Genomic DNA, 13,048 nt, shown 5'->3' on the forward strand with positions numbered 1-13,048 from the left:
TCTCGAGGTTGGGCGTTCTGTATCGTCTCCGCCAGTTCTTCTCCCCCGCGCAGTTGCTATCCATATACAGGGCCCTTGTCTGCCCTTGTATGGAGTATGCATCTCACGTGTGGGGAGGTTCCACTCACACAGCTCTTCTGGACAGAGTGGAGTCTAACGCTCTTCGTCTCATCAGCTTTCCTCCTCCTACTGATAGTCTTCTACCTCTTAAATTCCGTTGCGATGTTGCCTCTCTTTCCATCTTCTATCGATATTTCCACGCTGACTGCTCTTCTGAATTTGCTAACTGCATGCCTCCCCCCCCTCCCGCGGCCCCGCTGCACACGACTTTCTACTCATGCTCATCCCTATACTGTCCAAACCCCTTATGCAAGAGTTAACCAGCATCTTCACTCTCTCATCCCTGACGCTGGTAAACTCTGGAAGAATCTTCCATCATCTGTAGTTCCTCCTGCCTACGACTTGAACTCTTTCAAGAGAAGGGTGTCAGGACACCTCTCCTCCCGAAATTGACTTCTCTTTCGGCCACCTCTTATGATTCTTTTTTAAGAGCAGCAAGTAGCGGGCTTTTTTTTATTATTGTTTCCTTTTTTGTGTGCCCTTGAGCTGCCTCCTTTGTTGTAAAAAAAAAGAAAAAAGTTTGTAGTTGTATGCATTTATGTATGTAGTTATACACATATATCTCTTTCTATGAATTGCACTTCATCTATTAATTTGAACTTACTTTTTTATTTGAACTTCTATTTTTTAATGTGAAATTTTACTTTTTTAATTTGAATTTCAAATTTTTAAATATGAACTTCAACGTTTTAAATTTGAATTTCAACTTCTTTAATTTGAAATTCAACTTTTTAATTTGAAATTCAACTTTTTTAATTTGAAATTCAATGTTTTTTTATTTGAAATTCAACTTTTATATTTGAATTTCAATTTTTTTTATTTGAACTTCAACTTTTTAAATTTGAAATTCAGCTTTTCAAATCTGAAATTCAAATTTTTAAATTGAAATTCAACTTTTTAAATTTGAAATTCAACTTTTTTTAATTTGAGGGTGAAAAGGTGTAGCTCGGTACGTGTGGAAAGCGCGGTTCCTTTGCCGCATTAAGGCCTTAATCCTGGAGGTCATACAAGGCAGGTCGGCTGGGTGGGTGTGTTGTGTCTTGATGGGGAAGAAGTGGTGGTAGGCCTGATTGATGGTGCCGAGGTAGTTTTTCCACTTCTCCGTGACGTCACGAACGGTAAGGACCTCGACCCAAGGATAACCCACCAACCACTGCCCAAACTGCCTAATCTTGGAGTCAGGTGTCGGGTGTGTGGTCCTCTTGACCGTTTCGCACCTCTTTGAGATGGTGGGAGAGGGCTTCCATTGGACCGAGGCGTCATTGCCTCGGCCCATGGGGGGGAGGGGCTGATGGGGGGATTACCAGTCAGTCAGGGCAGTTAGGATAAGGTCCAGCGTGTTCCTTTCGTGCGTGGGAAAATTAACAATTTGTGTGAGGCACAGGTGACTGGTAACATCCGCAATGTCTAGTTCGTTGAAGTCCCCGCACAACACGAACTTAGCGCCGGGTACCTAACACGTGTAGCGTCCACTGTATTTTTTTTTTTTTTTACAACAAAGGCACAGATACGATCGTATCTAAAGTACGGTGCCCTGTGCTGGATGTCGAGTGCTGCCACCCACGTGCAGAGGCTCAACGCAGTGCAGCGACGAGCACTGCGTCTGGTGGAGGCCAGCGACCACCTGGATGAGTCGTCTGCCACCGTGACGTCGCTGTAACACCGCCGGGACGTCTCAGCATTGGTGGTGTGCCACAAAGTCCAGGTGCAGGGGGTACCCCACCTCAGCATCTTGAGGCTTCCTCCACGCGCTGCCCAGAGGTTCACCCGGACTGCACTATCCAGTGACCATGCAGCTTGTGGAGGTGCCTCGATCCCACTCCATACAGCACCAGCGCATCTATACAGCCAGGACCACACGCCTGTGGAACATGTTCACGGCATCCACTCGTCAAGTGGAGAACATGAACACGCAGCAGGTGAAACTGGCCGCTCACAGGTGGCGTGAGGGATACCCAAGTCCGCTAGTGGTACAAAAGTAAAGTGACAAAGTGGCACTAATACAAATTATTTTTACATGTTTTTCTATCATTTTTGTATTTTGTATTTGTATGTTGTACGTGTGTGCAACAGTTGGCAATTGATTTTGTCCCATACACAAGCTCTTGGAATAGTTAAACCTAAAAAGTGTAATTTTGAGCCTCCTTTTTGTACAGAAATGTGTTTAAATAAAAAAAGAGAGAGAGAGAGAGAGAGAGAGAGAGAGAGAGAGAGAGAGAGAGAGAGAGACCTGTATAGGCAAGAGTGTTCAAGTAGGGATGGGGGGGGGGTACAGGAGCGGTGGGCGTGGTGGCGGGAGGGTTAAAGGCGGTGAATACATTATTATAAAGAAGATTGATGGACGTGTGTGAAGAAATATATTTCATGGCGGTTGATGGATGGGTGGATGGGCGGATGAGTGGGGTTTGGAAATGATGGATGGATGGATGGATACAATGATATTTAGGTGGATGTATGGAGGGATGGAGGGATTGGTGGATGTATGAGGGGAGAGATGGATATATGGTTGGATGGGTGGAGAAAATCGAAAGAACATGAAAGTATATTAGAATGAAGGCAGCTGAGAGGGTATGAAGGCGGTACTTAGCGAACGAGCATAAATGTATGAATAGAGATTGAGGGAGGTACCAATGGAGGTAGGGAGGTAGGTAGGGAGGAATGGATGAATGCATGGGTTGATGATTTTTTTTTTTACAAAAAAGGAGACAGCTTAAGGGCACAGCAAAAAGGAAACAATAATATATATAAAAAAGCCCGCCACTCGCTGCTCCTAAAAAATAATCAAAAGAGGTGGCCGAAAGAGAGATCAGTTTCGGGAGGAGAGGTATCCTGATACCCTTCTCTTGAAAGAGTTCAAGTCGTAGGCAGGAGGAAATACAGATGAAGGAAGATTGTTCCAGAGCTCCAGGGATGAAAGGGTGAAGATGCTGGTTAACTCTTGCATAAGGGGTTTGGACAGTGTAGGGATGAGCATGAGTAGAAAGCCGTGTGCAGCGGGGCCGCGGGAGGGGGGGAGGCATGCAGTTAGAAAGTTCAGAAGAGCAGTCAGCGTGGAAATATCGATAGAAGAGAGAAAGAGAGGCAACATCGCGACGGAATTTAAGAGGTAGAAGACCATCAGTAGGAGGAGGAGAGCTGATGAGACGAAGAGCCTTAGACTCCACTCTGTCCAGAAGAGCTGTGTGAGTGGAGAGACCCCACACGTGAGATGCATACTCCATACGAGGGCGGACAAGGCCCCTGTATATGGATAGCAACTGCGCGGGGGAGAAGAACTGGCGGAGACGATACAGATCTCCCAACCTCGAGGAAATTGATTTAGCGAGAGAGGAGATGTGAAGTTTCCAGTTTTTTTTTTTTTTTTTTTTTACAGCAAAGGAGACAGCTCAAGGGCACAAAAAAGTAAACATTAATAAAAAAAAAAAAGCCCGCTACTCGCTGCTCCTAAAAAGAATCCAAAGAGGTGGCCGAAAGATAAGTCAGTTTCGGGAGGAGAGGTGTCCTGATACCCTCCTCTTGAAAGAGTTCAAGTCGTAGGCAGGAGGAAATACAGATGAAGGAAGATTGTTCCAGAGTTTACCAGCGTGAGGGATGAAAGAGTGAAGATGCTGGTTAACTCTTGCATAAGGGGTTTGGACAGTATAGGGATGAGCATGAGTAGAAAGTCGAGTGCAGCGGGGCCGCGGGAGGGGGGGAGGCATGCAGTTAGCAAGTTCAGAAGAGCAGTCAGCGTGGAAATATCGATAGAAGATAGAAAGAGAGGCAACATTGCGGCGGAATTTAAGAGGTAGAAGACTATCAGTATGAGGAGGAGAGCTGATGAGACGAAGAGCCTTTGCCTCCACTCTGTCCAGAAGAGCTGTGTGGTGGAAGCCCCCCACATGAGATGCATACTCCATACGAGGGCGGACAAGGCCCCTGTATGGACAGCAACTGTGCAGGGGAGAAGAACTGGCGGAGACGGTACAGAACGCCCAGCCTCGAGGAAGCTGATTTAGTAAGAGATGAGATATGAAGTTTCCAGTTGAGATTTTGAGTTAGGATAGACCGAGGATGTTTATTGTTGAGTAATGTGTTAGCTGGTTGTTGTCAAATAATATTGTATAGTTTTTTGTAAGATTTTGTCGAGTGGATAGGTGGAGAAACTGTGTTTTTTAGGCGTTGAAGGACACCAGGTTCTTCTTGCCCGAATCGGAAATAATAGTGAGGTCTGAGGCTAAGCGTTCTGCAGCCTCCAGCCTTGAGTCGTTAAGTTCCTGAAGGTGGGTCTTCTATTAAAGAAGTTGAATAATGCAGAGTGGAATCATCGGCGTAGGAATGGATAGGACAGTTCGTTTTGGAAAGAAGATCATCAATGAACAACAGAAAAAGAGTGGGAGATAGGACAGAACCCTGTGGGACACCACTGTTAATAGATTTCGGGGAAGAACAGTGACCGTCTACCACGGCAGAAATAGAACGGTCAGAAAGGAAACTGGAGATAAAGGTACAGAGAGAAGGATAGAAACCGTAGGAGGGTAGTTTAGAAAGCAAAGATCTGTGCCAGACCCTATCAAAAGCTTTTGATATGTCCAGCGCAATAGCAAAAGTCTCACCGAAACGGCTAAGAGAGGATGACCAAGAGTCAGTTAAGAAGGCTAGGAGATCACCAGTAGAACGCCCCTTGCGGAACCCATACTGGCGATCAGATAGAAGGTCAGAAGTGGAAAGGTGCTTTTGAATCTTACGGTTAAGGATTGATTCAAAAGCTTTAGATGAACAAGAAAGTAAAGCAATAGGACGTTATTTTGAGGGTGTGGAGCGGTCACCCTTCTTAGGTACAGGCTGTGTGAAGGCATACTTCCAGCAAGAAGGAAAGGTAGATGTTGACAGGCAGAGGCGAAAGAGTTTGACCAGGCAGGGTGACAGCACGGAGGCACAGTTTTTAAGGACAATAGGAGGCACTCCATCAGGTCCATAAGCCTTCTGAGGATTGAGGCCAGAGGGCATAGAAAACATCATTTTGAAGAATTTTATAACAGGCATAAAGGAGTCAGAGGGGGATGAGTAGGAGGAATATGCCCAGAATCGTCCAGAGTGGAGTTTTTAGAAAAGTTTGAGAGAAGAGTTCAGCCTTAGAGATAGATGAGACGGCAGTGTTGCCGTCAGGACTGAGGAGTGGAGGAAAGATGAAGAAGTGAAGTTGGAGGAGATGTTTTGGCTAGATGCCAGAAGTCACGGGAAGAGTTAGAGAAAGCAAGGTTTTGACATTTTCTATTAATGAAAGAATTTTTGGTTAGTCGGAGAATAGATTTGGCACGATTTCGGGCAGAAATGTAAAGTTCATAATTAGCATTAGTTTGAAGGCTCTGGTATCTTTTGTGAGCTACCTCTCTATCATTGACAGCACGAGAACAAGCGTGATTAAACCAAGGCTTTTTAGCGTGAGGAGTAGAGAAAGAACGAGGAATGTATGCCTCCATTCCAGAGACAATCACCTCTGTGATGCGCTGAGCACACACAGAGGGGTCTCTATCCTGGAAGCAATAATCATTCCACGGGAAATCGGAAAAGTACATCCTCAGGTCGTCCCACCGAGCTGAAGCAAAATGCCAGAAGCATCGCCTCTTCGGTGGGTCCAGAGGATGTACAGGAGCGATAGGACAGGATGCAGAAATAAGATTGTGATCGGAGGAGCCCAACGGAGAGAACAGTTTGACAGAATAAGCAGAAGGGTTTGAGGTAAGGAAGAGGTCTAGAATGTTGGGACGATCTCCAAGTTGAGATTATGAGTTAAGGATAGACCGAGGATGTTAAGTGTTGAGGATGGTGATACCTGAGTGTTGTCCAAGAATAGGGGATAGGTGTTTGGAAGATTGTGTCGAGTTGATAGGTGGAGAAATTGAGTTTTTGAGGCATTGAAGGATACATGGTTCCTTCTGCCCCAGTCGGAAATGATAGCAAGGTATGAGGTTAAGCGTTCTGCAGCCTCCAGTCTGGAGTCGTTTACTTCATGTTGTGATGGTCTTCTATTGAAAGAAGTTGAATAATGCAGAGTGGAGTCGTCGGCGTATGAGTGGACAGGACAGTTTGTTATGGAAAGAAGATCGTTAATGAATAACAGGAAGAGAGTGGGTGATAGGACAAAGCCCTGTGGAACGCCACTGTTGATAGGTTTAGGGGAAGAACAGTGACCGTCTACCACCACAGAGATAGAACGGCCGGAAAGGAAACAAGATATAAAGGAACAGAGAGAGGGATAGAATCCGAATGAGGGCACTTTAGAAAGCAATGACTTGTGCCAGACTCTATCGAAGGCTTTCGATATGTCTAGCGCAACAGAGAAAGTTTCACCGAAATTGCTAAGAGAGGATGACCATACTGGAACCCATACTGGCGATCAGAATGAAGGTTAGAAGTGGAAAGGTGCTTTTGAAGCTTCCGGTTAAGGATTGATTCAAAAGCTTCAGATAGACAGGAAAGTAAATCTATAGGGTGGTAGTTTGAGGGATTGGAACGGTCACCCTTTTTAGGAACAGGCTGTACAAAGGCATACTTCCAGCAGGGAAAGGTAGATGTTGATAGGCAGTGACGAAAGAGTTTGACCAGGCAGTTAGTCAACACGGAAGTACAGTTTTTAAGGACAATAGGAGGCACTCCATCAGGTCCATAAGCCTTCTGAGAGTTGAGGCCAGAGAGGGCATAGAAAACATCATTTGGAAGAATCTTAATAACAGGCATAAAGGAGTCAGAGGGAGGATGAGTAGGAGAAATATGCCCAGAATCGTCCAGGGTGGAGTTCTTTCAGAAACTTTGAGCGAAGAGTTCAGCCTTAGAGACAAATGAGACGGCAGTGCTGCTGTCAGGGTTAAGGAGAGGAGGGAAAGAGGAAGAAGTGAAATTGAAGGAGATATTTTTTGGCTAGATGCCAGAAGTCACGGGAAGAATTAGGAGAAGCAAGGTGTTGACATTTTTTATTGATAAAAGAAGTTTTGGTAAGTCGGAGAATAGATCTGACACGATTCCGGGCTGAAATGTAAAGATCATAGTTAGCAGGAGTTCGAAGGCTCTGGAACCTTTTGTGAGCTGTCTCTCTATCGAATAGAGGGAAGGATTATTGTGCTGCAAGATAATATGTCTTTGGAAGCATAAAGTGGGAGCTGACAGGTTATTGCGATAATTGTCACACTGTGGTATTAATAATTCAACGGATAATAATGAGGGTAAAAAATTTAATATTATTGTTGCTGGTGGTGGTGATGGTGGTGGTGTGGTAATGGACACAACCACTGTTCGATATTTTCTGTATGCATGCCTTCTACCACAGCTACTACTCCACTACTTGCCCACTACAATGCATCCGTAAAACTTTAAATGCAACTGAAAACAAAACAAAACAGCCTACAAATTCTAGGATTGCCGTGGTATTCATTTCTAGGCCAAGGTAAGCATAGAAAGGCAACAGAAGAGCCCATAGGTGCGCAGTTTTAATGCGGTTACCGGCAGACTATTTCTGATCCATCGTGCTACATGGACTTATCTGAGTGATTCTCCTACCAGTGAGTAATCGGCATCCTTTGTCCACCTTCTCCAAAGCTATTCAAGCCCCACCAGTCCCATATGGGTCCTTTGTCCCCTTTAACCACGACGCTACTCAGCCGTGAATTTTAATTCCTGATATTTTACATTTCAAACAGCGTTACAGTGCCAGCACGAGTTGCAATGGCAAACAAATGACCACACCACACTCCACACCACACTCACAATAGGTTTAGTAAGCCAGAAACCAGGTAAAAAAAAGAAACGTGATCGTGGAAAATCGTTTATCAGCCTGACAACAAAGCAACATGTTGGTGCACTTGTTTTAGCGCCTTCCTGATCTTGCCCGAGCATAGTTTTGATAAAATTGGTACAGAAAATAATGCTAAAAAAAGACAACTTCCTATATACATATTTACAGGTATTTTAAGAACGCTTAAGAAATGTAGCAAAAAATATATGAATATATCGATCGTAGGATACTAAAATTTTCACGTTACTTAAGTAAAGGTAAATTAATAACAAATACAACACATTTTCACACACGGAATGGTTGAGGAAGAGATTCCTTTGGCAACAAATAATATATATAATCAAAGGCGGTGGCTGAGTGGTCAACGTGCGGGCGTGGTGAGCCCGATGACCTGGTGTGATTAGGGTCGAGTCCCCACCTAAAGACGCTGATCTTTAAAGCCATCGACGAGCGGCGCAATATTACCCACATGCTATCCGGATCTTCAGTCAACCTTAACTTCAGCGACTTCGGTCAAGAGCAGCACCGGCAGCATGGGCCAAGCAAGAGTCATGCATCAAGGTAGCCACTATAAATAAAATTAGCGAGCGCCACTAACGGGCTGGGAGCGTCCATAAGGCCCCTCAAGAAAACCTACAGGCGCTACAGGCAGCACACACACAAACACACACACAAAAAAATATAAAAAATCATGCATGTCAAAAGTTTTAAACCAGACGATGACAGCGATATATTGTTATTTTTTTATTAACACACAATTATGTAACTCTTCTCAAACACTTCAATCATGCAAAACTATGGTTGTGAGCCCATGTAACACTGGCACCTTTATTATTATATTTCTTACTCTTCCATTCCTCCCTTTATCTCACGATGCAGCAAATAAAGCGAACAGAATATTGGGCTTCATTAAAAGAAACTTTTTTTACAAAGATAAAGAATTAATACTTCCGCTCTACAATAGTTTAGTCAGATCCCACTTGGAATATGCGGTAGAGTTGTGATCTCCCCATCATGCAAAGGACATTGCTATATTAGAAGGTGTTCTACTTCGGGCAACAAAAATGATCCCTTCCTTGCGCAACAAACCCATGACGAGAGGCTTTCCATCCTAAACATGCTATATTAGAAGGTGTTCTACTTCGGGCAACAAAAATGATCCCTTCCTTGCGCAACAAACCCACGACGAGAGGCTTTCCATCCTAAACATGTTCTCTCTTGAGAAAGGTCGTATACGATGAAAACTGATCGAATGTTTTAAAATACTTAATGGATTTACGAATGTGGACAAGTCAAAATTGTATATGATCGATGACACTTTGCGAACGAGGAATAAGGACACAAAACTTAAATATAGTCAAGTAAATTCAGACTGCACCAAATTTTTCTTCACCAACGTTGTAGCGCGAGAATGGAATAAGCTCCCCCCTTTAGTGGTCCAGTGTAACACGATTGACTCCTTCAAAAACAAGCTTGATCGATACTTCCTTTAATTTAATATTACCTAGAGTAGAAATGCAAAGTTTTGGACCTATCTGATTAATGTAGAATCACTCAGGTTTAAGGACAGATCACCTAGTCTGGACTAAGGGGTCTGTGTGGTCTGATTTTCTATGTAAATCTCTCTCTCTCTCTCTCTCTCTCTCTCTCTCTCTCTCTCTCTCTCTCTCTCTCTCTCTCTCTCTCTCTCTCTCTCTCTCTCTCTCTCTCTCTCTCTCTCTCTCTCTCTCGTATCTTTCCTTCCTTTAAAAACAGCTCCGAGCATTTCTCTCACTATTCTCTACATTTTCTAAACTCTCTCCTCTTTCCATTTCTCTTCCCTTTTTCAAACCCATTCTTCTCTCTTCTTCCCCTCCTTTCATTTTTTCAATATTATCTCATTTACCCTTCTTCCTCTCCCAATCATTTCAGTTCTTTCTCTTCCCTTATCTTCTTTCTTCTCCCTTCCTCTCTTACCCCATTCCACCTTCCTTCTTTACCTTCCAACCGCCCCCTTTCCCTCTCGCCTCCCCTCACACAGACAGGATGAGGAAGTATCTGTTGCCAGTTCCCTCTATTGAAACTTCGTAAATAAATAAGAACGTTCATTCACTTTGTCTTTGTCCAAGTTTAATGACAGTTGAGCTTGTTGGAGGGGATAGAGAGGAGGAAAGAGCCGAAGGAAGAGAGAATGGAGGTTGGGTAAAAGAGGAGGGAGAGGGAGGAGGAGGAAAAGCGAAAAAAAAGGAGGATGGACTAGTGTAGACAGAAAATAGGGACAAAGAGGAGGAAAAGAGAGGATGGATGGGAGGTTTAATAGAAGAGCAGGTGCAGAAAGATAGGGAAGGTGGGGCGGGAGTGAGAAAAAAATGAAGGAAGGGTAACATATCAATTAAGTGATGATGAGGGGGGTAAGAGGAAAAAGGGGGGAAAGACAAAAATAAAATATGAAGGAAAAAAAGAAGCAAGGAAGAGAACACACACACACACACACACACACACACACACACACACACACACACACACACACACACACACACACACACACACACACACACAGAGAGAGAGAGAGATAGAGAGAGAGAGAGAGAGGGAGGTGGCTTTGCTGTCGCAGACGTAAGGTGAAGTGAAGAAGAAAAGTAGTCATTTAAGTCACGCGAAAGAATGGAGTCTTTCAATTTCACAAACAAAAAAATACCTCTCTCTCTCTCTCTCTCTCTCTCTCTCTCTCTCTCTCTCTCTCTCTCTCTCTCTCTCTCTCTCTCTCTCTCTCTCTCTCTCTCTCTCTCTCTCTCTCTCTCTCTCTCTCTCTCTCTCTCTCTCTCTCTCTTTTATTTTTATATACAGATTACACGTTTATATTACAGAGTTCAATGTAGTGCACATTACACACAGTTACAGTGTTTTCAGGCCAAATTCCCTATCTGAAGGCCCAACTCTGATGCCTGGGCATTTCATGACGGCAGCCACGCGTTCACCAGCTCCTTGAAGCGCTGCACAGTCATGTTCTCCAGGCATTGCTGCGAGGCAAGCAGCCCATTCCACCAGGTTACATAGGTGTTGATGAACTGCCTCTGGTTATGCCCCGTTCTGCAGCGGGGCTGCAGCATCTCTGCGGGAACTCGGGAGGCTGACCTGGTGGCTACCTGGGCCCGCCGGAGGGGCTGCCTCAGAGCCTGGAGGTGATGGACCCGCTGATGATGTATTTTGTACATCACCGTGAGCCCCGCCACGTCACGGCGGTGCTGGAGGCTGCAGAGTCCCGGATGCTGCTGCATGCTGCCGCTGTCCCTGATCAGCCTCGCTGCGCGGCCCTGTACCTTGTCGAGGAGGACGAGGTGTTTGTGAGCCGCGCCTCCCCACGCCAGGCACGCGTACTCCAAGGACGAGCGAACTTGCGCCTTGTAGAGAATCTGGAACCCCTTGCTGTCAAGAAGCCATGACATCCTCCTCAGGGATGCCAGCTTCCCCGAGCCCTATCTGGCGAGTCGCTCGATGTGGGATTTGAAGGTTAGCTTCCTGTCGTAAGTAACCCCCAAAATATCCACCTCTTCCTGGGACGCCAGTGCCTTTCCTTCGAAGGCCAGGGGCAGGGGCTCACTCGACCTGTAGACAGTGAGCAGCTGAGTTTTGTTGGAGGCGAATTTCACCTGCCACTTGTTGCCCTAAACCACGATGCGGCTCAGAGTGTAGTTGAGCTCAGCTGTGGTGCGAGCCTTCTCCTCTGGATCGTAGCTGTGGGTCAGGGTGATGTCATCTGCATAGGCCTGTGTACTGGGTATTAAGTTTAATAGTTCATTTATATAAATGTTCCAGAGCAGAGGGCCTAGGCAGCTTCCCTGGGGAACACCTGCTCGGATTGGATGCTCCTCCGACTCTCTGCCGTTGAGCACCACTCTCAGGTGCCTCTCCCTCAGGTAGTCGGTGAAGAGTTAGAGGAGAGGCCCCTCGACACCTGCAGCGCGGAGTCTTTCGATGAGGGCTTCATGCCACACCTTGTCGAAAGCTTCCTCGATGTCGAGTGCCACAACGGTAGTGGCCCTTCCATGATCCAGGGCCGCACTCCACTTTGAGGTCAGCAGCAGGTGCAGGTCAGAGGCCGACCTACCCTTTCTAAACCCGTATTGCCTGCTGCACAGCAAGTGGTGCCGCTCAAGGTGCTCAGTCACCCTAGTGGCCACGATGCTTTCCAGCACTTTACTGTGCACAGGCAAGAGAGACACAGGGCGGTAGTTTTTCACATTATTTTTAGAATTTTACTTGTGAATGGGGACCACTTTGCTGATTTTCCAGGTTTTGGGCCATCTGCTGCTCTCTCTCTCTCTTTACAATGATGCAAGGCGACGAGTAAAAAGATTAGTGCATCAGGCAAAGCGTAGATATGAAGAAAATATTGCAGCCAACTGTAAAAATAATCCGAAATCCTTCTTCAGTTACATAAACAACAGAAAGGCGATCAGAAGTGGAATTGGACCTTTAATAAACAGCGACGGTGCACTAGTGACTGACAGCCAACACGTTGCAAACCTATTAAATAATTACTTTTCCTCGGTGTTTAATAAAAACAGTCCTCCCACCACCACCACCAACACCAGTACTAATGTAAATCCCGAGCATGCATTGTCTAACTTTGAAATAAAACCCGATGAAGTCCTTAAAGCCCTCAAATCACTTAAAACAAATAAAAGTCCTGGACCTGATAAAGTATATCCAACTCTGCTGAAAGAAACAAAGAGCGAAATACTCTCCTCCCTCACAACCGTATTCAATATGTCCTTGCGACAAGGCATTGTCCCTTCAGATTGGAAAAAGGCTAACGTGACACCGATTTTTAAGAAAGGAGACAAAAAGTACCAGGTAATTACAGGCCCATTAGTCTAACTTCGGTTGTAGGTAAGCTACTTGAGGGCATAATTAGAGACAAAATTGTGAGTTACCTTGAAAGCCACTCATTAATTGGGGACTCACAACATGGCTTCCGAAACAATAGATCCTGCATATCAAATCTATTAACCTTTTATAACGACCTCTTCACTGTTTATGACGTAACCAAATCACTGGACGTAGTCTATCTTTATTTCAAGAAAGCGTTTGATAAAGTCCCGCATCATAAATTACTTTACAAATTAAAACAAATAGGTATTGACGGTCAGGTAAACCAATGGATCGCGAATTGGT

Source organism: Eriocheir sinensis, chromosome 4 (assembly GCF_024679095.1).
Source record: "Eriocheir sinensis breed Jianghai 21 chromosome 4, ASM2467909v1, whole genome shotgun sequence".
Lineage (NCBI taxonomy): Eukaryota > Metazoa > Arthropoda > Malacostraca > Decapoda > Varunidae > Eriocheir > Eriocheir sinensis.